This window comes from Monodon monoceros, unplaced genomic scaffold, assembly GCF_005190385.1.
Source record: "Monodon monoceros isolate NGI ecotype Baffin Bay Population unplaced genomic scaffold, NGI_Narwhal_1 Super_Scaffold_2, whole genome shotgun sequence".
Taxonomy (NCBI): Eukaryota; Metazoa; Chordata; class Mammalia; order Artiodactyla; family Monodontidae; genus Monodon; species Monodon monoceros.
Genome location: NW_021703776.1, coordinates 54009960 through 54034276, shown reverse-complemented (window position 1 = coordinate 54034276; position 24317 = coordinate 54009960).

The window sequence follows — 24317 nt, the reverse complement described above, 5'->3', positions numbered from 1 at the left end:
TTTGAACCCAGAAAAAAGTGAATTAAGCCCTATAATGTTTGCCAACCTCATTTAAACATTGCTGGGTGATTTTTAAGCCTCCCCTGAAATCCCGCAGCATCTTCATCATAACCATCAATCACATTTGGGGAACAGATGTGCAGAAGTGACAGTTTGTAGAGAATTCTGGTTAACGGAATGTCAGCTAACCAAGAGTTCACTTTCCAGGCAGTGTTTCAGGCACCAGGAAGGATTTACTTACATATTGACACAGATGACAAGTTCTTTTTCTGACCTGTCTGAAACTTTTCTACTCTGCCTGTAGTCAACTCCCAGCAGCATCCTGGCCACAGATTATGACCATCTGGATCATAATATTGGAAAACATGATGCTTAGCAAAACCGACATGAGGGTGATACCAGGAGTTGTCCACATCGTAATATATATGTGGTGGGAAGAGACGTGAATTTACCTTCCCCAGAGAAGCCCAGATTTCCTCAGGGATGAGTCTCTGCTTCCTGCACCAACTGCTCAGATTGTAGCATGATTCATCTTTCTCTTGTCATCAAGGCATGACTTGCTGAGAGCCAGAGACAGCTTAAATTTCACTTATATCCTAAATGATAGAAGTAGAAAAGTCTATAATCACTAGTACTCATGGTTACCAGGACCCTCATGTGGTGACATCACTGTGCCTATTTGTCAGCCATGACATTCCCTCCTTAGATGTTTTTTTCAGTCTTTATCCCTACTCACATCAATTGCATATACCCATACATAGCTTCCACCATCCACTGATAGCATATAATTTTAAGAGCCTGGAAATTGGAGTGTGTATTCCTTGGGAAAGTTACTTACTTTTTTCAAGCCTCCATTTCCTGTAAAATGGGGATAATGACCCCTAACTTGCAGAAGTGTTGTGTCTGGGACAGAGGAGATGCCCCAGAATTGGAAATTATCATTGGCAGCTCTCCTCTCCCCTGAGTACCAGACTGTTCTAATTACCAAATAAGGTCATCCCATGTGTCTTTCAAGCTGTGCCTCATGAAGCAGGGTCCTACCAACTCCATCTGGTTCCATCACACGGGACAAGCCAGGACATGGTCAATCAGATTGTAAATCAGGAGACCTGCTCTCAGCAGTTGATCTATTTAAAACATATCAGCATTTAGGACGATGGTTTGTGGGATCTGCTAAAGCTCAGAGGGAAAAAGTAACTTGAAGAAACATAGAATTAAGGTAAAAAAGGGGGATATTCACCTGATTATAAGCTCAGAAAAAGTTTTTCAAGGGATGTCACTGGTTTTCAACTAAACAGAAACAGAAACGTGTTTTAATAATATTATTTTGTAAGCTGGCTAATTTGTGCAGGCATATAGATGTGGAAATACCTCTGACCTATATCCACAGTTTCTTTTCCTGTGACCGTAGGCATTTCTGTTCGAATGCAGTGTTATACAGCTGACAGGGCTCTTCTAGTCCCACAGCCAAGCAAAGGGCTCTTTCCTTCCTGCTGATGGTTTTAAATCTTCTGTCCCTCTCCTCTCTGGCTCCCCCGCTCTGGGAAAAAGACACACATGAATCAACACAGCATCCATGTCATAGTGTCATCATTCCCCTATTTAGCAATCTCATTCAAGCTAATTAGTTTGTAGAAATACATGTCCTGTTGAGTCAGGATAGAATGTATGTGATCTTTAACCTAGATGTTTGCTAATTAGTCCTCGTCTCTTTCCCTAAGCCCATCCTACCCACTCAGGATGTAAGATCAAGTTTTTCTGTGCTGCTGTTTCAGGTCTTTCAGCCTAAGTTCCTTGGTACAGGTTTTGATGATCAGTTTTACAGATTCAGAAATAAATTTAAAAATTGGCCTGAGGTGTATTAGTCTCTGGAAGAGGGGCTCACCTAAGAGATACTAACAACAGACAGATTTATAAGCTATATTGCCTGTGTATCAAAATATAGGGGGATACAGATACAGCTAAAGAACCATGTCTGATAATCAATAAGTGGCAATGCCTCAATTAAGGGTCAGTCCTGCTGGGGAAAAGTTGAGATAGAACAGAAGGTTATTTGGTGATGGAATATCAGCACAATCCATATAAGATGCCCCTAAGGCAGTGGTTTTCAACCAGAAGTGATTTTACCCCCTAGGGGATATCTGGCAATGTCTGGAGACATTTTTGGTTGTCACAGCTGGGAAGGGGGTGCTGCTGTCATCTTGTGAGCAGAGCCCGGGGGCGCTGTTGAGCCTACAGCGCACAGGAGAGCCCTCACAGCTAAGGGTTACCCTCTCCAGAGTGTGCACACCGCTGAGGCTGAGGAGCCTGCCTTAAGAGGCAGTTCTGACCAAGTTTTAAGTCTCTCGTCTCCTTCTTCTCAGCGTACAGGTGAAACACAAAACTACTCAATAAATCAAATTAAATGATTAACCTTCCTACAGGGCCAACAAAATGCTAACTAGCAAATGTCCCAGTTGTTCCCCACAACAAGCAGTGAATGCTTTCTGGCTCATTTTTTCTTCCTCTGAATGAGACGTGACAGCATCATTTAAGAATATGTATTTCCTTTTAGGCACTGTTTGTGTGAAAGGAGGAAAGTGAGCTGGGAGGAAAATCTTCAAGTTCTGATAAAGCCACAAAAGGACGATAAAGCCCACATCCCAGGATGGATGAATGTAGAGAAAACTGCCCACAACCAATGATAAATTACTGCTGTTAAAGAGCTCATCAAAGCTTCAGGGGAGACAAAGAAAAGCTTAGTTAAAGAACATTCTGTTACAGGCGGGAAACACAAGCTTCTGAAAGCTTTTGGATTGGGGTGAGGAAGGGAGGGAGTAGGGTAGAGGTCAGGGTCTGGGTAGTCACAGCTGTAGGTGGGGGAGGCATCTGGTGAACCAAAAGAAGAATGGAAGGCTCTTTGGGATGTAGGGATTAGGGGTGCAGGAGCTGGAGATGACATGGCCCTTGGATAGGATTACTGCAGGCTTACCACCAACCTTCCCAAACCCTGGTCCATCTCCCGAAGTTCCAGGTCCTTCGTGAGAGTAGAGCAAGTTGACCCCAGCTGATACAACCCAACAAATAACATTAGCTCCTGGCACCATGCCCAGATCTCCGGCTGGCAGAGCAAAAGAAGATGCACGGAGAAATGAAGGTTGACCCCAGGGAAGGCAATGCTGACATCAGTGGGTGGCCTGAGGTCCGGGGCAGCACGCAGGCACAGAGCTGGGAGGCTCCAGATGAGACCTAGTTCCACTGGGGTGAGGCTGTGGGACCTCTGACTTTCATCTCCATTTCTGTAAAATGAGGAAGTTAGATTAGCTCATGGACAAGGTTCTTTGCAATTCTGAAAGTGCCTGGTTTTATCATTCATTTCTACTACCTTTCTGTACCTTTCTATAAATCAGCTAGTGCCTACAGGTTTTTTTCTTTAACGTTAATTTCCTTCTGCTGGCTTCGCTCTGTCCCTAATGCTTAAATTTGGAAGACATTTTTGAATCCAAAATTGTTTAGAAAAAAATAATAATGTGGTTTTGAGGGAGCCAATTAATCACAGCATTTTTTTTTTTTTTTTTGCGGTACGCGGGCCTCTCACTGTTGTGGCCTTTCCCGTTGCGCAGCACAGGCTCCGGACGCGCAGGCTCAGTGGCCATGGCTCACGGGCCTAGCCGCTCCGCGGCATGTGGGATCTTCCCGGACCAGGGCACAAACCCGTGTCCCCTGCATCGGCAGGCGGACTCTCAACCACTGCGCCACCAGGGAAGCCCTAATCACAGCCTTTGTCTTGGTTTGGGCTCCCCCAGAAGCCAATCCTGAGATAAGGATGTGAATATAAGTATTTTCTTGTGAGGTGATCCCAGGAAACGCAGATAGGAGGTGAGACAGGGAGGGAAGGAAGCAAAGTGTGTGTGGCCAAGTCTGTTACACTGAGGGCAACTGGAGCTCAGTCCATGAGCTTTCTCCCCACTGGATGGCGGTAAGTTGAGGAATTTATCCACCAACTCCTCTCCAATGTGCTTGATGCTGCTTCCCCAACATTAACTCCTTCTGTACGGACTGAAGTGCTTGGGCAGAGAGTGGCAAGTGCCCAGAATAAGCAGCCTTCAGTGGGTGGGCATGCCAACAAGATATGGATGAGCCACCAACAGCATCTTCTACCAGACCTGGATGCAGGAGCCAGTTGGGAAACAAACGGCAGTTTTCTCACTGGTAAAGCTGGGGTGAAGAGTGCAGTTTGGACCTGAGGCTGAAAGCAAAGGTAGGCAGATCACCCCTAGAGCTGCCGGCCACTCCTGGGGGTCAGAGAGACTTGGCCTCAGAAAACTTACCCCATGGAGAACACAGCCAGGCCTATGGATGAGCAGCTCGGAGAGAATGAGAGCAAGAGCACAGGGGAGGCTGTGAGGCTCTCCCTACCCGCAGGGGAGTTAGGGCAGGGATGAGGGCAGAAGCCTCTGCCTCCCAACTTCTCTGAGGTGGTGGGAGGCTTGACCCCAACCTTAGGAGAAATTCTGAATATGTGTGCCCCTGCCAGAAGATAGGAAGAACAACATAGGTAAACAAATTAGGAGTTGTGCAAGGCAGTTACCCTTGGCCTGCAGCCCCCAAAGCCCCACTGACCTCAGATTACTGAACGACATCTGAGACCTCACAGGGTCCCCAAGCATTGTCCTATGTATTGAACAAATGCAACACCTGGTGCTTATACATACTATTACTTTTCAAACAGAAATTCTTTTAAACGTATGACTGAGTTCATGGTAGCCTTTGGTCATTTATGTATTTTTTCCAATCAGTGGGCAATATATGCATATGTGGGGTTATAAAATTATTATGATTTTTCAAAGAAACTACAGGCATTGAATTTTACAGCCATATCCTCTCGTATAACCCTCACAACAACCCTCCGAGGCAAGCATTATCTTACCCATATTTTGCAATTGAAGAAACTAAGGCTCAGAGACATTAAGTGAAAAATGCAAAATCACAGAGGTAGAAATCAGAGGCTCCAACTGAAAATCTGTTGTACAGCCTCTGCAGTGCTCACTGCCTTTCAGTGTAAATTCATGTACAAAACAATTTCACATGTAAAAATCATTTAAATGAATGAGGTAATCAAAATTAGTAGTATGTAAGTACACTAATGTTTGCAAGATTGTCTCACCTGACACTCCAGGAATAGTACTTTTTAAAAAATTAATTACTTTATTATTTTTTTAATTTATTATTTTTGGCTGCGTTGGGTCTTCGTTGTTGCACGCAGGCTTTCTCTAGTTGTGGCGAGCGGGGGCTACTTTTCACTGCAGTGGGCAGGCTTCTCACTGCAGTGGCTTCTCTTATTGCAGAGCACGGGCTCTAGGCACACAGGCTTCAGTAGTTGTGGCTCACCAGCTCTACAGTGCAGGCTGAGTAGTTGTGGCGCATGGGCTTAGTTACTCTGTGGCGTATGGGATCTTCCCAGAACGGGGCTTGAACCCATGCCCCCTGCATTGGCAGGCAGATTCTTAACCACTGCGCCACCAAGAAAGTCCAGGGATAGTACATTTTTTTAATGAATAGACAGTCTCTCCCTCTGAAAGCAAGCCCTAGAGTCTCACCCCACATGCACCAACTCCCATAGTGGGAGAGCTCCTGAGACCAGGATGACTTCCAAGCTGGGCCTTAATTCTTGGCCTCTGAATTTGTTGTAATTCTCTTTGACTCACCCTTAATTGACTACTTTGCAAGAGACATGTCCTGGAATAGCTGCTGAAGTCTTGAAATCAACTTCCTCCCCCATCCCTGGATACACAGAGGTGGTCCCAACATTTTCTGTGTGATATGACTCTGTGCCCCTGGCCATCATGATGGGTGATCCAGAGGGGCACCTGGCCTAAAACGAGCTAGTAAAGTTTCTCTTCCCAGGAACATTACGTTGGGAACTGAAAAGCACACAGCATGGGATTGGAGGGGTAGAGCCCTGCTCCTAGTGGGGCTCTGGAGAGAAGGTTCTCTGACCTCTGTTACCATTCGCGGGCCCTGGAGCTGCCCTTCAAGAGATTTTGTGGCTCATGTGTTCTGCTAATTCTTGGATTAGCAGTATTATTCCACTAAATCCCACCTTTCACTTAAGCTAACCAGAGCCCATTTCTGTTGCTTGCTACCACAGGACTCAAATGGTCACTCTCATGAGAGTCAAAGCCTCACCAGAGAAGAGACCATCCACAGGATGGGACACAGTCTCACGGAGCTTACACCCTACGGGAGAGAGAAGATATGCATACAAATAACCATCATAGGAGGCCAAAGGACAGAGTGGGATTGTAGAAGCGCAATATATTGACTGCAGGGATTGAGGAAAGCTTTATGTAAAGGGGCACTTGACCTGGGCCTTGAAGGATGGGTAGAAGATTAACAGGAGAGATGAGGGGAGGGAGAGCCTGGGCAGAGCAGATATCATAAACAAAGGCTCGAAGTGCAGACAGGGGAGGGAGAAGTGGGATTTGTCTGCAGTGTGGGAAGGGACTGGATAAAGTCTGGACAATGGCTTGGGACCAGATGCTTTTTCAGCAAGATTCTTTGTAGCCCTTCTAATAACAGCCTGTGAATAAAAACACAGCTTGATATAAATGATTTGTTTTTCATTCACAGTATTTTACTTCCTCCTCCATTCAATCATCTAGACATTCTGCACTACTCCCTCAGGGAACAGAAAGCAGAAAGCAAACAAAACAGCAGTCGACTCTTGGCTTCTGAGTTTCCAAAACCCAGCCTTCAGGGAGGGACAGTGGTTAAGATACAAAATAGAAATGCTACAGTAAAACACACCTAGAGAGAATGGGTCCAATAAGTATGACTTTTTCAAGTCATGTCAAGGATCTGGGGCTTATGTTTTAAAAAGCAGCAGCAGCAGCTAGCTGTGGCTTGGTACTAATCCAAGTGGCTTCGTTCCAGGCCACTTGAAAAAGTCATTGACTTTGAATCCCAAACGAAACCAGCTTATCAGTCACCAACATGGAGCAGCTCAGCAGGCGAGGTTCAAAGGATTTCCAGGAAACGCGTTCCTGAGCATTAAAAGTAGATCCTTACTGTTGCTAGCCTTCAGGAAAACTCCATTTCTTCTGACCTCCCTTACTTGCAGTGTGTCCTTGCTTTCTTTAATCCTCAGGCTTTCAACTCCAGTGACCCTCTGGACTCCCACCTTCAACCATGCTTCACTCTTGACCCAACCTGGAGATGTCTCAGGCGACCTTTCCTCCAATGCCAGTTTCCAGCCCTCCACACCCCATATGTGCTCATTTCTGCTGATTATCCTGTTTTCAGAGAATCCTATTGATTCTCCATTTCTTGCTGCCCTACCCTGAGTGCTGGAACAGACCTACACAGGGTGTCCCCAAGGCTCCCTTGCTTTCCAGCTGTTGGTTGGGTTTGCCAGATAGGAGGGGCCTGGAGAAGATCAGAGCGTGGAAAGAGAGGGAGGTCAGGGTGTTTGGTCCCCCATCTTACCCCATGTCTTCCCCAGCCCTGGCACTTGCCGTGTTCCTCCACAGCAGTCACTCTGACCTGCTGGCCCTTCCTCTAGGGTGCCCAGCTCTCTCCAGGCTCCAGCAACACTGTCCCTTCCCCTCGCCCCTTGAGGCTTGGAATGGTAATGGCAGACTCTTTACTGAGTTCAACCCTTTGCATGTGTCAGGTCTCTTGCTAGAACCCTAACAGCTACATACTTCCTACAGCTCTAGTTTTTCTCCTTACTGGAGAGGACTTTGCAGTGGTGCAACTCTAGTTGTTAGATAATACCCAAGCAGCCTCTCAATTACAGAAAAGCATATGGTTGGGCAGGGATGGAGTTGATTGTGGGGACGGGTAGTGACAAGCAGGAAGATCTGGTTTAATAGAGCCTTTGATTGGGTAGCCAGGCACCCACATTCTAGCCCTGAAATTCACCACATGATCTTGGACAAATTCTTAAAAGTTAGTGCTTAAGATCAAATTTTAGGGTTAATCATCTCTGTGTCTCAGTGTTCTTATTTTGGACCTATCTTCATTTAGTCACCTATTACCTGGTATTAATATGACTTGTTTTTATCTGTCTCTCCCATTGGGCAGTGAAACAATAAGCCAAATTGTACTCATCTTTGCAACCCAGCCGCTTGCAAAGTGCCTGGCTCCAAGCAGGTATTCAATAACTTTTCCTGAATGAATGGAAAGGTGATCCCTCTGCTTAAATTGCCTCTGACAATTGGGCTGCCAGTGTTCACATCCTGACTCTGCCACTTACAAGTACTGTGTAGCCTGTCAAGTTGCTTAACCTTTACGTGCCTCGGCAACTCAGATGTAAAATGAGGATTAATAACAGTACCTACTCAATGGGCTGTTTTATGGATTAAATGATACAAGCAATTAGTACAGAGCCGGGCACATATGTGTCTCCAAAACACTGTCAGTTATTGGTGGTGGTACATGGGGAAACCCTCTGCCATACAGCATATGGCTGGGAAAATTATTGTAAAACTGACCTTGTAAACTGAGATATGCTAGACCAATGTTAAAATAATAATGTCAGTGTTGTAAAGAAATCTTTAAAGGATTTTAAAGGAATCAGGAAAGTAGAGTTAAGGCAGTGGTTCTCAAATGGAGGTGCCTTTGTCTCCAGGAGAAACTTGGCGTTGTCTGGAGACATTTTTGTTTGTCATAACTGGGGGACATTATTGGCATCCACTGAGCAGAGGCCAGGGTTACTGCTGAACATCCTACAATGCAAAGGACAGCCACCCCCAAAGAATTATCTGGCCAAATGTCAACAGTGCCATCTTAATGAATGAGGACTCAATTTTGCACCTGAGACTCCAAAACTCCCAGGCCAGGGATACTTGAGCCTTTCTGTTACCCTGACTCTCTTATTTGGTGAAAACCAATGTGTACCTGGCTGTGCTCATGGAGCACGTTGTACCCTCCCCCTGTGTGCTGTCTTCCCCAACTGGAGGCAACTCCTAACCAGGAATAGGCTATTTCCATCAGCATCCTCTTGGGTAATATATATTTTAAATGTTTACAGAGCAACTGGGAAGGGTAAAAAATCAGAGAACATTTGAGAACACATCCACTCATGTCTCTTTGTTCTTGGAACCATGACCAGCATTAGAGCCACAAAGAACAGGGTTTGTGTTCCAGGTACTAGTATAGAAGCAGGGACATTAAGCACCTGCCTCACTGTCCATGGCATGTTGCTTTATGCATTGTCATTGCCAAGGCCAGGTTTTGTCATTATTACAGGTTAGATATTGTGGCATGGGTCTTGCCCGCTAAAAACTGTAGTCTCATTACTTCATCTCCTTAAAATCATCTTATTAATATACATTTAATGCCCACTTCACTTATGGCATCATTTCAGAGGGTTTTTTCCCCTCCAATTGATCCTTATTAGTTTTCACATTTCTGGCTGGAACTTTCATAGCAATAATTGCTGAGCCAAATCAGTTTCCTTGAAAGTCATTCATTGATTTATTCATCTATTCATTCATTGATTCATTCTCTCATCACTACTACAGTTAGTAGGATTGCCAGGTCCTAGGGTACGTGTATGACATACCTTGTGCTAAGCTCAAGGTTACAAAAACAAAAATAACAGCTCACAGTCTAGTTAGCTCAGATAGAATTATTTTTAAAACTGCTGCACATCCTATGACTTAGCAATTCCGATTTCCAGGAGCTATCTAGGAAAACGCTCACATACATGCACAAAGATGCAGAAATAAAATGTTTATTGTAGCATTGTTGGGCTAGAAAAAAATTGGAAGCAACCCGAATGTCCATCAACATGATTAATGCTAAATAAAATGTGGTATATGCATACCATGGAATTTTATGCAGCAGTTAACAGCAAGGGTCTATTTCTAAATGTATCAACACAGATAGATCTCTGAAACATACAGTCTTGGAGGAAAAGTCCCCAGAGATACACACCAAACTCAGAGCAGAGGTTACCTCTGGGCACATGGGAGGGGAGGGAAGGTGGATTAGGAGGGGTGGTCAGATAAGACTTTAACCTTATTGGAAATAGTTTTATTTCTTAGGGTTAAATGTGTTGCTTATGCATGTTGCATATAAAACTAATAAAATACCACTTAGCAACTATAAGGCAAAGTGGTAGTATAAATAAGTGAAGGCTCCACTCCGCTTGAGTGCATCAAGAAAGCTTCAGAGAAAAAGAGACATATGAACTGGGTCTTTAAAGGCTTTGTAGGAGCCTGACAGGCTGAGGTGAGGGGGGGATTGTAACATACAGGGAACAGCAAAGATGCCGAGATATCATTCCCTTGGAGCATTTCCACATGACTGGCCCATTCAGTGGAGAGGAGTGGATTGGGGGTAGGGGAATGTGATACTGAAGGGAGCAGATGCATCTGGAACCTAAGACTGCACTGAAAAATGAATGCTTTTATATATCTTGCTGACGAGTTTTAAATTTTCTCCTGTAAGCAATGAAAAGGCTACAAATGAGGGGTGATATGACCAGATGTTGAAGTTGGAAAAAGCAATAAAATAAGAGTGATTTTTTCCTCCATAGGTTGCAGAGGACAGATGTGCCCACTACCCAACCCATCTATGGCATCACATCAAACCATCACATGCACCTACTAGTTTTCTACATATTGCCTAGCACAGATAGGCCCACAATAATTATTTTGTAGAAGGATTTTCAAACGTAAAGGGAAGTGTGAAGTATATAATGCCCAATATCCAGACTTTAATATTTATTAAAATATACCATATATATGGAAGAGCGCATGAATCTTAAGAGTAAGCTTGATGCACATTTACAAAGCAAATACACCTAATTAACCACAATAGAAATCAAGACATAAAACATTACTAGCCCTCCAGGAATGCCTCTCATGACCTCTCAGAAGCTGCACTCCTGAAAGATAACCACTACGCTGACTTCATCTGGAATTGATTTTTGAGTACAATGCAAGGTAGGGATCAAGGATTTTTTTTCCCCCATACTGCTATCAAATTGGTTCGGCTCCATCAGTGGAGTCCTGAAGTGACAGTTCTGGAGAGAAAAGAGGAATTCTTAAAGATAGGAACCTTAATGAAGAAGGATGGAGAGAAAGAGCACACTTAAAAGTCCACATATTGGACTTCCCTCGTGGTTCCGTGGTTAAGACTCTGCGCTTCCACTGCGGCGGGGTACAGGCTCAATCCCTGGTCTATCAGGAAACTAAGATCCCACATGCCGTGAGGTACATCAAAAAAATAACTTAAAAAAAAAAGTCCATGTATTGAAACTAGATAGAGGTGATGGTCACACAACATTGTGAATGTTCTAAATGCCATTGGATTTTACGCTTTATTTATTTATTTATTTATTTTTTGCGGTACGCGGGCCTCTCGCTGTTGTGGCCTCTCCCGTTGCAGAGCACAGGTTCTGGACGCGCAGGCTCAGCGGCCATGGCTCACAGGCCCAGCCGCTCCACGGCATGTGGGATCTTCCCGGACCGGGGCACAAACCCGTGTCCCCTGCATCGGCAGGCAGACTCTCAACCACTGCGCCACCAGGGAAGCCTGGATTTTACACTTTATAAAGGTTAAGATGCTTGGGGATGGGCAAAAGAAATAAAAACAAAAATAAACAAATGGGACCTAATCAAACTTAAAAGCTTTTTCACAGCAAAGGAAACCATAAACAAAACAAAAAAACAACATACAGAGTGGGAGAAAATATTTGCAAACAATGTGACCAACAAGGGCTTAATTTCCAAAATATACAAACAGCTAATACAAGTCAACAAAAAAACATGTAACAACCCAATCAAAAAATGGGCAGAAGACCTAAATTGACATTTCTCCAACAAAGAAATACAGATGGCTAATAGGCACATGAAAAGATGCTCAACATGGCTAATTATTAGAGAAATGCAAATCAAAACTACAATAAGGTACCACCCCACACCAGTCAGAATGGCCATCAGTGAAAAATCTACAAATAACAAATGCTGGAGGGGGTGTAGAAAAAAGGGAATCCTCCTACACTGTTGGTAGGAATTAAGTTGGTACAACCACTGTGGAAACAGTACCGAGGTTCCTCAGAAAACTAAAAATAGAACTACCATATGATCCGGCAATCCCACTCCTGGGCATATATCCAGACAAAACTATAATTCAAAAAGATACATGCACCCCTATGTTCATAGCAGCACTATTCACAACAGCCGAGACATGGAAACAGCCTAAATGTCCATCAACAGATGAATGGATAAAGAAGATGTGGTATATATACAATGGAATACTACTCAGCCATAAAAATAAGAAAAAAATGAAATAATGCCATTTGCAGCAACATGGATGCAACTAGAGACTATCATACTAAGTGAAGTAAGTCAGAAAGAGGAAGACAAATACCATATGATACCACTTATATGTGGATTCTAAAATATGACACAAATGAACCTATCTATGAAACAGAAACAGAATCATGGACATAGAGAACAGACTTATGGTCGCCAAGGCGGAGGGGGTTGGATGAGGGATGGAGTGGGAGGTTGGGGTTAATAGATGTAAGCTTTTATATATAGGATGGATAAACAACAAGGTCCTACTGTATAACACAGGGAACTATATTTAATATCCTGTGATAAACCATAATGGAAAAGAATATCAAAAAGAATATATATATATATATATAACCAAATCACTTTGCTGTACAGCAGAAATTAAGCAACATTGTAAATCAACAACACTTCAGTAAAAAAATATTACAACTGAAAAAAAAAAGATGCTTGCGGGGGAGGGGGTAGATAAAGTCCATGTATACAATACCTAAATGCTGTCTGCACAAAACAATTTGATCTAACATTCTCTATATATTTATTCCCCACTACAGTTTTGAAAAAGAAATTAGGCATGGGCTTATACGGTAAAATCAAGTCCAAAGTGTAAAAGCCACGAGGAGACAGTTTGGGCTCAGTGCAAGGAATACTGTTTTACCAGTCTGATATGTCCAAAAGCAAAACAGGCTCTCTTGAGGAGGTGGGGTCAGTAAGTGCCCATTGGTGGATTCAAGAACAGACTATAAATGCACTTGGAATTGAGAACTGGCTGACAGGCTGGTGGGCTGGGGTCGTTCTAAGCCTTTGCCAATTCCAACTCTGACTCATGTTCCTTCTCATCTGAAAGTTGTCCAGGCCTTTCACCTTACCCATAAACACCTTCTTTACATAGACAAGACATTATTTTGTTAAGGAGTCGAGAAGTCTAGGTATCCAAAGGGCTTTGCCACTATATGGTAGTGAGTCAAATTTCCTGAGGATTAGAAGGTTTTGCTTGAGCACCCTTTGGGCTGCTCCTCTGATACGAGGGTATTATAAGCCCAGGTTTGAAAATAGTGTTAGAATAACAAGATGGGCAATCATTTCCAATAAAAATGACAACTGCTGTTTGTAACCAGTTATTTGTGCTGACCCCAAACTTGGTGGTTATAAAATGACAGCCAGGATTCTGTGGGTCAGGAATTCAGGAAAGGGATGGCAGACACAGCTTATTCATGCTCCATGATGTCTGAGGCCTTGACTGTCTGGGGGCAGCTCAGCGGCAGGGCAACTGGGATTATCTGGAGGCTTCTTCACTCGCATGTCTGGTGCTGGGACGGGGCGGTCAGCAGGAGTGCCTCCACGTGGCTTCTCCACGTGGCCCGGGTCTCCTCATGGTGTGGCATCCTCAGGGAAGCTAGATTCCAAAAGCAGTTGTCTCAGGACACAAGGTGGAAGCTGCGTCATCTTTTATGACCTAGTCTCGGAAGTCAGGCAGCATCATTTCAGCTGCATCCTATTGGTGACAAGTGAGTCATAAACCCATGCAGATCCAAGGGGAAGAGACCTAATCCTCTTGCCCTCAGTGGGACAGTGGCAAGGTCACCTTAGAGAAGAGCATGTGGGATGAAAGCCACTTTCACAGCCACCTCTGGAGACTATAATCTGCCATGCAGTTAAACTCCTTCTATCAATATAATATCAAGATGTCCCTTACATCCGAAAATTTCTCTTCCTCCCCTCCCCCCATTCTGTAACCACTTGGCCCCCCGCCTTCCACATTACAGACAGCAAAGTGTGCAAGTTACTTCCCCTTTCTTTTTTTTCTATAATCACTTTTAATTAATCCAATCTCAAGGCATCCTACTCTTTAATTTCCTCTCTTATTCCCTTCTTCTCCCCATATCTCTCCTCTCCCTTTATTTGATTTATGAGTTAGGGGGAAAAAGCTCTCAACTCTTACAACAAATGATAAAAATCTGCTAGAGACACATGAAGGAAAAGGAAGCTAGATGTTTTGACGTGTGCTTGGACATAAGGAGGAACAGCCCTATGGAAGTCCTTCAACATGCCAAGGAGGTCTTTTTTAGAATACATAAAGTCCCTCTCTGCCTTTCTAGGTAAGCCAGATTTTTCTCAAGCACAAGAATTTAAGATAAATCAAGAACTCTTTTATCATATTTTATTTCAATTATATTACAGCTTAATAAACCTTCATGGCTTCGCCTGTTTTATTTACCATGTTATGTTTCCACCAACAGTGCGCTAGGGTTCCCTTTTCTCCACACCATGAGAGCCCCTTGTGAGTACTTGCTCAGCTAAACATACTGGTTATTGGATCTAACCTAAAGCCAACTGTAACACTCACCAACTGGATTACCAGTTTGTGCAAATGTGACATGGCTATTGTAAAATTATAAAAATAAAGAAGAAAACAGTTGTTCCCAGCAGACTGCCACAGAAAATGATCTCCACTTTGCCAATGAATAAAAGCATGGAATCGTGGGGTTTATTTCTTCAAGACTGTACAGGACCTTGAACATAGGGTTACATGGTAAACTAGAATACTACTAAATTAAAACCTTGACAGCCATCTCTCATCAACAGGTAAGTGCCTGCACTCCAGTGAAATGCACTGGAGCCTGTAATCCCAGAGAAGCCAAGAGTCAGTGTATCTTCATATTGCATGGTGAAATCAGTGATTGATCTTGTCTGCATTTTCATCAGTAAAGCATCTGTATCCTGTCATTCTATAGGTCCCTGTACATCTGTGTTCTCCCAGGACCCTATATTTCCTCTTGCATTGCAGGTTAATCCAAAATCAGTCCCCTAAGGACAGAGATCACTTTAAATACTGCTTTGCTCCCAATAGTTTTTTTTTTTAATTAAAGCCCCGTTTGTATAGGAGAATAATTTTCTAGATGGAAAACAAGAGACACAACTTGCGTTTATTTTTAACGTCAGCACCAAAAGGTTCAAAGTCTCCTGCTGGGATGTTAGGCTACTGAATCAGTCTCCTTCAAGCTATTTGTAGACCCATTAATTGAGAAGTTAGAGAAATAAGGGTACATACCCCTATGTAATTAAACTGCCCATTTCACCTTCCTTCACTAAAGCAGTTTCCCAGGATGTTAATTGGCTGGAGAGTTTCTCTGTGCCTGATAGATCTTGATAAGTTGTACATGAAAAAAGCACTGCTCCCACCCTTAAACTGTCAGGAGGCAAAGCAGACTTAGCACTTGGAAGAGTTAATTACAAATCTAAGGGATATTTTTCTCTGTTTGTGTTTGCCTCTGGGCATATTGGATGCTAATGGCCCCTTCCTTCCATTAAATGATAAAAACTTCCTATTGGATTTTCTGGTTTGCTCTAGGCTTAGAGGAAAGGCTTTCCTGAGAGCAGTCACCAGATGCTGCTTTGTTTTCAATAAGCCATTAATTTCCTTGCTGTTTTGCTTTATAAGGAAACTGCATTTGATTTCTGTGTCTGCCGTTCTCCCCTGCAGTCTGGTGTCTGCAGTTCATCACCCTCAGTCATCCCAATGCATCTGCAGATGCATTGCCCTTTTTATGAGGATTCTGGGAGAAATGACCATCTGTGTCCTGGGCTTCTGTGTGTCTTTATCAACTCTGACTCATTCTTCTTGGTAGTTAATTGTCCCCTTTCTCCTGATTTTTATTTCTGAGGAAGAAAACACATATATGTTTTCCTTTGGAAAAAAATAAATAAATGACAAAGAGGAAGAGAGAAATTGTGTTTTGCACAGTTTTTGAGCAACCAGAAATGATGACTGGCAACAGTCCTTTTAATATTTTTTATATTGACAGTTTACAGCAACCATTTATTTGTCCTAGATTTTCTGGAACAGTCTCAATTTCAAAGATTCTTCCCTGCTGCTGTCTCTTCAGATAAATGCATTCACAAATGAGGAAGAAAAATGAAACTCCTTTGTTGATGAGTGTATCCTGATTTTTAGGTTCAAAATATATAAACAAGATCATTGTTTGAATAAACATGAATAAAGGCTAGTGTTAAAATTAAATAACACCAAGAGGCAGATCTCATTTATTATTTAATTTTACGTGTGTGTGTGCATGTGCACACGTGCATGTATGCTATTTTGCTGCATGGTAGAGGCAAATAATAAGCAGGTCAAGAAATAAGTATAATTTGATGCACTGTCACATTAAAAAAGAAAAGGCGCAAGCTTTGGAACAGAACAGACCTAGGTCAGAATGCTGGGGTCTGGGTTGAAAACCTGGGCTGGAATCCTACTTGTCATTTAGGAACAAGCTCCCACCTAACATGCCTGAGCCTCAGCTGCCGCATCTTAAATAAGAATAATATTTACCTAACAGCGTAGTTGTTAGGACAAAAAGAGCTAAGATTTGTAAAATCCCCAGCACAGTGCCTAGCATATAGAATTGCTTTCTTAAGAAGGCAATTAGTATTTTTAGAAGTAACATAGTTGTGATACAGTTAAAACAAGCCTTTCTGGAGGGGGCTGGAAGGAGAAAGCTAGACGAGGAAAGAGAGTGTGGAGTGGGGTCCCCGTCTCCCTTGAGAGAGAAGAGTTAGCCAGGCAAGTACTTCTCCTTTCACCAGGGATTGTCTTAAACCAAGCAAGCCCATGTTCCAGACTCTGCTCAGAACAAGTGCCTAGTTGCCCAAGAGTGGATGAACTGGGTACTGGGGTGACCCCAGGTCAGACCCTGGATGTCCCTTGTCAGAGAAGCCATGTCACATGTGTCCCACTGGAATACAGATCCAGCTCCAGAGCATCTTAGAGAGACTTTCTGCTCTTCCCATGCACTGGGGTGGGGCAGCCAGGCTGCCAAGTCCACTTTCCTTGTCTGCATCCCAGGGCCCCACAGGATGGGTGAGAAGAAACTCACTGCCCCAAGCCACATCATCCACAGCTGCTTGAAAGTCTGGTTTCCAGATTTCATTTCCAGATTCCCAGATCCATTTCAGTGAAGTAGGAAACTTCCCAGTAATGTTGGTCTTTCGCTCTTCAGACTGGATTCCAAGAAAGGGTTCTGAGCCAGTTGTAGGTAGGAGTGGATCTAGCTAACCAATAGCTCTCAAAACTCAGATGCATCAGCATCAGCTGATGGGCTTATTAAAAACGCAGATTCCTAGACCTTTCTGTCTGTTGTTCTGATTCAGTAGATATTTCAATAACCTAAAAGAATGAGTCTCTCCATTTATCCATTATTTGTTGGTTACTAAGTGCTCCACATACACAACCTGTTCCTGTTTACCCTCAATCCTATGAGGCAGAGGTTGAGTAACGTGGTTAAGGTCACCCTTAGTCACACCCTTGACCTCCGTGGGTAACCCCTTAAGTCCTGTGTCACAGGCCACCCTTGTCTTGAATTATGGGCTCCCATGCCCACCAGCTTCTATCGGGCTCCCCAAACCTTCTCAACACAAATTAGACCAAATTCGTTTTGGACTTGGATTGGCCAAGTACATGGTTTTAACTTTGTTTATGAAACAAACAACAAAAACTTAAATAGCACTTTCTAACCCTCATTCTGAGGAGTCCAGGCCCTAAAATGTCCCACCTTACCTTGTAAAAGGACCATTCCTAGGCATATAAGAAGAGCCCCTTCCCCAGTATTCTTCCTACCCTGCAGACTTCTTTCTACATATCTCATTTCTGAAATAAATCCTAGACCTTCACTTCTGTAATACTTCTGGATTTTTCTTTCTATATTGCAAGAGCAGTAATATCCTGTCAATATGCTTTTTCATCTTAGCCTAAGGTAGACATGTGACAGTTTAAAGTGTTTGGCTTTATTATTATTCTGACCTTTCTGTTACTTTCTATTTATTAAGAAACATGTAACCAGAGGCTCACAGACTACTCTCTGTGACTGTTTCCCAAGGGTATTATCATTATGCTTTCAGATGGCATCTAAACAAATAAATATTATCAGTCATTCTGTTTAGCATGGGCTTTGGGTATCTCAATTGAGCCCAAAGATGGAAAATCCCTTATTAATTTCACAAGGAACAAAAATGTGCTTCCATTTGGTATAACTTAACCAGGAGGTCTCTTAGCACTGAGAAGAAATTTCTGTTTTCAATTACAAAGACAGTGGAGAGGACAAGAATAACTTTGAGGGGCAGGTTAGAACACCTTTCAGATGTTTTGTTTTGTAAAACTGGGGAACCTAGTGATGATATGTGAAAGTGACAGGCTACTTCTCCCCTTATGTGGAGGCTGTGTCTATAATTTAAAAAATATAAAATTGTGACGCCCAACCTCTGGAACTCTGGAAACCAGCATGTAGGAACTAACCCTAACCAGAGATGCTACTTTTGTGGGGCAACAGGCTGGGACATTGTTCTGAAACCTCTTTCTCAGAGTGAACAAAAGCCACAATGGCCTTCTAGAACCGCCATTTCAACACACTGTGTTCTTTGCCCCCTAGGCCACTACATACGATTATGCTGGACATTCAATGCACCGGGTCCCTGGTGGAGGCCTAGTGGGGCTGAGTAGCCTCAAAGCCTGAACTCTGCTCACCAAGCCACCTGTCGCGGCGCTGCTTCTGCCCAAAGGTGCCATCTGCTGTGAAGGCACACACCTGTGTGCCCCTCCACCTAGGTAGAACCTCAGGTCCACCCGATCCTCTCTTTCCTGCTTACACCACATGATAAATGTGTCTGTTGTTACTAACAACAGAAAGAGAGAATCAGGAACAGGAATTGTATCAAGAAATTAATCAAGCTGTGGAGCTTCTTACAGACAATATTACTTAGTTTAATTTATGTAGCTGTTTTTCTTGGACATTCACAAATAAATAGTAAGTATATTTATAAAATACATATAATTCCTCATGGTTTAAAAATTAAATTTCAAAAAAAAATTAAATTTCAAATTTCTAACAAATTAAATATAAATAATTGACAGAGAGGTATCTCGGAGGAGAGTAAAGCAGAATCTTTTTTTTTTTTGAATGGAGATAATTATGCTAAATTTAAAAAAGAGGCAACAGTACTGACAAAGGAAAATGCACAATGATTCAGAAAGACAGTGCTTAGCTTGTAAATGCCACAGAAAAACCAAAAACATTGAAGAATAAAACACTGAAGCTGTAAAAAGGAAACTAGATGCTGCATTGCGAATACTCAGTGATCTATTTGAACAAAAACACCGTAAACTCAAACCGCTCAAGTACATAGATGAACTCATACATCTGTGCCTTTGGGGGTTCTGTCTCCAGGAACCAAAGCAATTTTGTCCCCCCGAGAGGCAATGCCTGGAGACATTTCTGGTTGTCACGACTAGGGGGTGCTACTGGCATTGAGTGGATGTTAGGGGTGTTGCTCAGTATTTCTACAGCATACAATACATCCAACTCCCAGGATGAATTATCCAGTTCAAAATGTCAAGAGTGCTGAGGTCATCAGGAAATCCTACTCTATTAGGATTGCATTCAACCCTGAGCAACGGAAAAACCCTAGTGATCCTAGTGCTGCCATGATCCAAATAATTTGGAGGTTTGTTTATCTCTCATAACTAGTAGTATATAGGGGTTGCCAGGCCAGAGCTTGTACTGCAGCTCAGTGATGTCATCAAGGACCCAAGACCCCCAGAGGGGGTCTTAGAAGATGCACATTTTAGCTGTGCGCATTACTGCCCAAAAGCAAATTGAGCTTGTAAGAAAGAAGGGTCATAATGGATATTGTATAGGCAAATGGCAGGTTGGCCACGGACATACTTTTCCTCTTTCATGATGCCTCTAGCTCTAGCCTGCCTGAATGCCCAGCAAAACTATCCAGTCACTTTCCATCAAAATTAAGTGGAGCCTTTCATACTATTCCCAGGCAGTGCTGATCCCTCTGAGGCAGAAGTTTTGGTCTTTGGAGATAAGGAGAACTGCAGGGCCAGTGGGACACCGAAGGGAGAGAAATGGAGCTTTCTCCACAGGAATAGCACCCAGTGGGCTGGACATGTGCCTTTGCAGACAAATGTAAAGGTTATAGTAAGAAGCCATGGATATCTAAGAGCAGGGTAAATAGATATCAATGGGGAAAAGTAAATGAAAGGTTTTTTAATTGGACAAGTTAATGACTTAAAGTAAAATCAATAGCAAATCCAAAAATACAGTTTGAGAATTTTATAAAGGGTTTCAGACAACCAGTATATAAAAATTAGTGGGTGGGAAAGAGAACATAAAAGGTAAACCCAAACAGCTTGCTTATTGTTATTATAATACTAATAATGATAAAGATGGTAAAAATAATAATCATAAGGCAAAGTCTTTGAGTCAATATCCAGTCCAGTGGAGCCCACCTGAGGTCTCGGAGCAAAGGATTCCTCTGAGGTCTCATCTGAGCTCGGGACTGAGGAGGGAATGTTAATAATTTGTATAATCTTCCATAGATGTGGAAAGAGAAATGGCATTGAATGAGACCTATATTTTTCTAATCATGACCTTGTCCGTAAATCCAGATATGTAGGCTGACCAGAGAGCCACTGGTTCTGAGGAGAGCAGGGTGAGGGGAGGTTAGGTACAACCCAACTGAAAAGTGGCCTCCTTACGACAGTGTGTTGACATTCCCTGTAGTTGCCAGAGGTTCCCAAGACTCAGGTTTTCCCGCCAGTCCAGAGAAAGTTGGTGAGATCTATTTCAAATTTTCTTTGTATCACCCTTGCCCTGGTCATTTGTACTTTTGCTGATGGCCTCCAGGGGCAGCTGCTAGTTCCAAAAGACTAGCAGCTCATTATGCTAAACTAATGAACTAGTCCTCTAAATTAGAAGCCTTTGGTCATTTGAAAATGAAATCTTAGTAGTCTCAAAAACACTTCTGCTAAGCAATCCTTAAAAATCTACTTAGTAGGGGATGGGTCAGGATTTATCTAGATTTATCTCTAAATGGCCCAAATGGCCTCCCCAATAATCTGGTACTCTTTTATTCCTTTTTCTTTTATATTTCTGTTCTGATTTCCCTTGGAACAATATTTGTATCTCTCAGAAAACCACATATGACTAAAAGATTTATACTATTTTTAAGCACTTCGAGTCTCCCTGAGAATTGACCTTTGTTGGTAATGAACGCTATCTAATTCTATGTTCTTAACAGACAACTAAAATACAGTGGGAGTTCAGTTAATTCTTAGTAATCAATTTCTGTGGTATCTGTACAGAATGATGAAAATGGCATGGCTGCACTATTGCACATGTATTACGTGAGACTGGAGTGATACATTTTAACCTATTTTCAATTATATTTAGAGTGTACTTACCACCATGTTTGATATAATAGAGCATGTGTTTTGAAAGAAGCTGAGGGAGAAAAAAGAGATCTGTACATAATGACCGTAAGTGTATCCTCGAATTGCTTTTCTACTTCAGGGGGCATATAGGATGTACTTGAAAGGTCACTGATTAGTTCAGTTCCACATCAGTAAACCAGTGTTCAGAAACAGAGGAAATAACAGGCAACAGAGTTTTACCAACATAATAAAATAAAGCAGGGAAACAAGGTCTGTAGATTATTTTCTTCAGCAGGATCCTTTCAAATCTGACCGTGTGGCACCTTAACAGAATGTGGTGGACGTGTTTCACTGGTCTCTGAACAGACTTGAGATTGGATGTTTATTCTACACTAACATGTAGATTGATCTGGCAAAATCTGGTACAAAATTGCATTAAATAAGCAGTATAGGAAAGGATGTTACGCTGAAGATAGTGGAAATAATCTATTGCTCTACATATATATTTTAAATTAAGCATCTACTGTTTTGGTGCAACACAATATCAAGAAACAGCTTGATTACCCTAGCATCAACCAGTCGAAGAATTGGGGAAGTCCAGCCCATAGACATATACCATTCATGATTGCCTTGGTAGCTGATGTAAATATGGATGTGTCCATGCCCCGCCACCCCTACTTTTCTCCTCTTTTTCCATCTTGCACTCAGCTGACATGAGTCTAGGATCTTCAGTTTTATCACTTGCCAGACATGGGTGGTTTCCTACCCAACAGCTATTCTTGCTAAAGAAACCTTGATTTTGTTCAGGTGTCAGATGGCCATTTGTGCCAAGGGAACCTGGATTTAAACTCCCACCCCCACCCCAGAGGAAGAATCTTGATTAATCTAAGCCAATCATGGGTAATTCCATTCTCCTTCACTTGGTTTGGTTTAGAAATGGGCAAGTGATACAATTTTGGCCAGTGAAGTACGAGGTGCAGCCTGTGCAGCCTCCTGAGAATATGCCCCTCACCTTTAAAAAGTTCTCAAGAGAGTGATCTGTCCTTATCTTTTTCAGAAGTTGATGTCTGCAAGAACAGTAGCAGCCACCTTGGTGCCATGAGAGCAGCCAGCCTATGAGGAAAAGCCAATACACTGACATGCAGAGCAGAAAGAAGGAAAGAAACCTAGTCTTTCTTGAAACCATTGAGATGCTGAATTAATCCACCCTGCCCACCAAAGGTAACCACTATACTGATGTAGTGAATGCTGGGATTCCTTCTTCAGGACAAAGGCATTCCTTTCCGCAGCTACCAGAAGTATTCCTACTCCAGAAATCATCTCCTTTGGGACTTGCGTCACTCTAGCTCTGTCTGGTTTCTAGGGGAAGCCTGTGTGCAGTGACTGATTTATATGGGGGTTCAAAGGCCCGACCCCCTTGCTTCAGTGAGGGATAACTCTAAAGACCATCCCAGCTCCAGTTCAGCTTCTGGTAGATCAGCTAAAGTCTTCGTTGTAACTGCACTGCAGTTTAACTTCTCCCTCTGTTCAATCCTGTCTCTCTCACTCCTTTACACCTGTTTTTCTTGAGAGCACTTTCCAATAAATCTTCTGCATACAAAACTCCATCTGAGTATATTTCTAGGGAACCTGGCATAAGACACCTTTTTGAAATAATAACTCCCTCACTTTTCTTTATATTTTGGCCACCTAAAAGTGTATGCATTCTTAAACACTGTATTTTATATTTTCTTGCCCCCTTCTCTAAGAGGACCATGCATAAAGTCATACACTACATGTATTTTTTGGTATCTCCTTTTTTCACTCAACAATATGTTTGTGAGATTTCATAATTTATTATGTATAGTTTTATTTCATCAATTTTTATATGTTATAGTATTTTATTATAGAAATTTACCATAACTTGTTTATACATTATATTATTGATGGACATTTAGGTTGTTCACAGTTTGGGGCTATGATAAACAATCCTGCTACAAAGATTCTTGTACATTTCTCCGACACACATGTGCAGGCTTTTCTGTGGGGTAGGCATCTAAGAATGGAATAGCTGAATCAAAGCATATGCATAGGTTCAGTTTTAGAATTCTGCCAAATAATTTTCAGAAGTAGTTGTGCTATACCAATTTACACTCTAACAGTGTATGAGAGTTCTTGTTTTTCCATATTCCTGCCAATACTTAGTACTGGCAGTCCCTAATTTTAATTTCTCTGATGGGTGTATAGCAGTATCTCTATCATTTAATTTAATTTTCCTTATTATTAATAAAGTTGATACTTTTTCAAATAATTATTGACTGTTTGGATACCCTGTTTAATGAAACACCTGTTCAGATCTCTTGCCCATTTATTTTTACTAAGTTGTTTGTCTTCTTATCGAGTTGTAGGATTCTTTCTATAGTCTGGATGTAAATTCTTTATCAGTTATGTATATTGCACACATCTTCTTGCTCTCAGTGGCTTGATCTTTCACTCTCAGTCATGTGATTGAGAAGTTCTTAATTTTAATGTAGTCAAAATTATCAATCTATTTTTCATGGTTACTGATTTGGGGACTCTGGGAAATATTTGCTTCTCCAATATCATGAAGCTACTCTCCTATGTTACTTTATGGATGTTTTATTATTTAGTCCTTGAATTGTTTGTTTCTGTGTGTGTGTGTGTGTGTGTGTGTGTGTGTGGTGTGAAATTTTTTTTCACATGTATATTTAAATGTCCCAGAAACCAATTACTGAAAAGACCATTTAATCCCACTGCTGTCAGTAACACTATTTTCATTAATCAAATGTCTATACATGCATAGGTCTGAT